Below are 3,768 nucleotides of genomic sequence, written 5' to 3'. Positions count from 1 at the left end.
GTATTTGGATGGTTTTTAGCTATTTTTCTTCCCTTTTCATTCCTAGTACTTTCAAAGTAGGGGTAAATTCGTTTTGGGGGGTAATCATCCCTTTACCCCCCCCCCCCTGGACGGCATGCTAAGGGAGCTAAATCTGTATCAGTGATATTCTACAATTATTTATCCAGAAAACTTGTACTATAAAGTGTAGAGTATAAATGCCCTTGAACATGAACACCTCTTACAAGGATAATATAAAAACCACATTTTCCCAATTGTATAAAATGTAACACAACAAGCCCCATTCTTTTCCAATAGTATTATCTATAATACAAAGTAGCTTAATGTCTGTCTGTCCGTCCGTCTGAAGCTTAAGATCTCGGTAACCACTGAATCGGATTCTACTCTTCAGGGAATATACCTACTAGTCCTGTGGGGGTTTTAGGCTATTTTCTTAGGGGGTGGGAGACCCCCCCCCCTAAAGAAAAACAAAAAATCCCCCCCCATTTTTTGTAGGAGATATCCTTGGTCCTTTTTTTTGTAGGAGATATCCTTGGTCATTTTTTTGTAGAAGATTTCCTTGGTCCTTCTTATTTTTTTTTTCTCACGAATTTCACCTTAACTTTTTTTATCATCTTTTGGGGCAAAGCCCCTAGAGGCTATGGGCGAAGCCGCTAGTGTAACTAAATAACAATGATGACAAAATCCATAAATACAAAAATATTAAAAGAATTTACAAAAGAAACATAATAAAGAGTAGATGCTTAATAAACAGGAAATTTGATTTAGATAGATAGATATGTATTTCAACCAGGGGAGTCCAAGCTTTTTTATTTAGGGAAGATAAAATTTTTTTAATGGGGGGGGGGGGTAATTTGTCTGATTATTTAAATATTTTCCTTTGGGAGATGCTTTATTTTTAGACAATCAGCAACCACGGCCACTTAAATGGAGGCTGGATACAACTATTTAAATTTAGATCAGCAGTAGAGGTCCAAATTTGATGGTAAAGGATAATGATCAGTGAAAAAAAAACAATATCGTATCCAATATCTTATAAGATATACTTTCCTTTTCCTTTATGAGACATGTACTAGAGTAGACAAATTCAAACCAGCTGACCTAATGGGAAAAATAGTTAACTTTTTTTCAAACAAATATATATATTTTTGAAAATTTGTACCCTTCTCTAGATGCAAGAAATTCTCATACATGCAAGGATGAAACATCAATCAATAGCAAAGCAAAAATAATCATGATTGGACAAACGGACAAAGTCAGTTAGAGTTTTGGATACCCCATCATAAATACACAACACAGGTAAAGCCCCCAAAGGGGTAGAGCCCTCTGTATGTGTTAAGTTAAGTTAGTTACTTACAGTATGGTAAGGAAAATGTACTGTGATACATAGGGTTAGGTTTTATTGGATATAAAGTAGCTCTACATACAGGGTTAGAGCACTGCAATTACCTACTTTACTTGAAATTGGCACTTTACAAAATTTGTATTGACTTGAAAAATTTGACGCTATACAATACATAGATATCCCAATTTCAAAAACACAATTTTTTATTGTAATTTGATGCGGCAACTTTTTTTAAAAATTAAAGTAAATAAAAGTATTACAATATGTTGTTGATTTAATATATACTAGAGTTGGCTCGATATAATTATCTCCCTATTGGCTAGTTTTCTATATGCATATCTATTTCTCAATAAATCTATTTTCCTCACCCGGCACTACTATCTAAAAGAAAGTAAATATTTAATAATTTAAATGATTTTTAAAAGATTTTTTTAAATTATATTTTTTTCTTTACATTACCATCACCAAAGGGTTAATGATGATGATTACAATTTTAGTTTAATATTTGAACACACAAAATGTCGCCACAATCGAATTCTTTTAAAACATAGTTTTCTTTAATTTATCATATTATAAATTTAAATTTTCTTTTTTATGATTAGAAATTAAATACATCAATATAAGGTAAATAGCAACATGAAATGAAAAAAATGAATTTATTTTTAATAAAGTAAAATAATGGGTCTTATCGTTCTGAGCAATGAGAGTTTATTATGGATTATTGGAGCACTATGAGTTTTAATCATATATTCCTTGGAAAACTTGAGCTCGTTTATAGACATTCATTTCCTATATAGATCTGACATGGATCTTGAAGCAATTAAGCAGGCCGTTTTGTACATGTTAAAAATTGGAAGATTTCATTAAATAAAAGTAATCGCAAATATACTTAGTAAATAAAAAAGTGAATAACAGCAAAAACTTTTTAAAAAGAAATATCCTCGTACTTTTTCATATTCATTTACCTTATATCTGTTTATATATTGCAAGGACTGCCTGTATTCCGTTTTATTCTCCCCTTATCCAAATCCCTTCATCTTCTGCAAATATTTCCAAAGAAAGTGGGAAAATAAAAAGTTTGGGTCAGGTGCAGTTCACTGTAAATTTTCCTGGGATCAATTATCTCAAAAAATCTATGAAGAGTTCAACCTATATAATATATATTATGTTCACACAAGGTTTTAACTGTCAATAAGGCCTACATAATCTGGAATAGCCATTACTTAAAATTCACAATTATAACACAGTGCACATTGATACGCAAAAAAGACTTATTTTACAGGTGTTTTCTTCAGTCAAACTTTTCCTGTACATCATTGAATCTTTGCTATTCCAGATTATTTGTAGGTCTTCTTAAACTGGTTATCATGAAGCACAGTCAAAGCTTATACGTTCAGGCTCTATCACTTTTAGAAGTAATCTATCTCGTAAACATTTTACCGTGTATAACACCGGATCCAAAATTTTCGTATAACTATTAGTTTTCAAACTTTTCAACCAATAATTGTCATAGAAGTCATAGTGATTTTTTTTAATCCTTGAGGATGAATATTAATTTATAATCTATTGATGTATCCCTTAAATTAGATCCCTTCTGCTTTATAGTTACACTTTATTGTAAGTTTTGTAACGACGACATTTAAACATCGCAAAGTTCATTTGCCGCGTAATTTTATTTACTGATTAAAAAACAATCCGTGATTAATTGTCTCATCCGTTTTAGTTTATCTTTATTTTGTAATTTTGCATGTTTTGCAGATTTTATTTATGCAGGGGTGTATATTCTACATGGGATCCCCTGCTCAGGGGGGGGGAAAAAAAATAAAAAATAAGTGGTTGAAGGGAAAAAAAATGTAAAAATTAAGAAAACTAAAATTATTTTTTCCATTTCCCCCCCTCCTTGGTGAAAAACCAAAAAAAATTTGTGTGAGGGGGGATAAAATAAATAAAATATAGAGTTCTTTAAATATTTTTCCATTTTCCCCCCTTCTTGGTGAGAAAAAACTAGGGGGAAAAAAAAATAAAAAATTTTGTAGCAGGGGAAAAAAAATAAATCTTGTGCAGAATATACACCCCTGTATTTATGTCAAATTTTTGCTTTTAAATAGATAAAAATGATATAAAATTAACATAGATTTAAGTCACATTTATATATTTTAATTTTAAATTTTAGAAAAAGGTGGTACATTTGACCTTACATTACATATGATATATATATATCGACCTTTACGGATTTTTTAGCGCAACGTACCTACTCCTCTCTTTATTAATAAAATATTGTTTGATTCAGTACCATTGGGGATTAATAATTTACTGTTGTTTTATGCAAGAATTAATACCATAACCTTTTAAATGCAATTCAAGAAACTATCGACTTTAGGTATCAAATATGAAATAATTTGAATATTATTATTTAAAAATTT

Source organism: Acartia tonsa, chromosome 10 (genome assembly GCF_053477335.1).
Source record: "Acartia tonsa isolate MP-2025a chromosome 10, ASM5347733v1, whole genome shotgun sequence".
NCBI lineage: Eukaryota > Metazoa > Arthropoda > Copepoda > Calanoida > Acartiidae > Acartia > Acartia tonsa.
The sequence above is the reverse complement of the archived record's forward strand: the minus strand, read 5'-3'. Positions refer to the sequence as shown.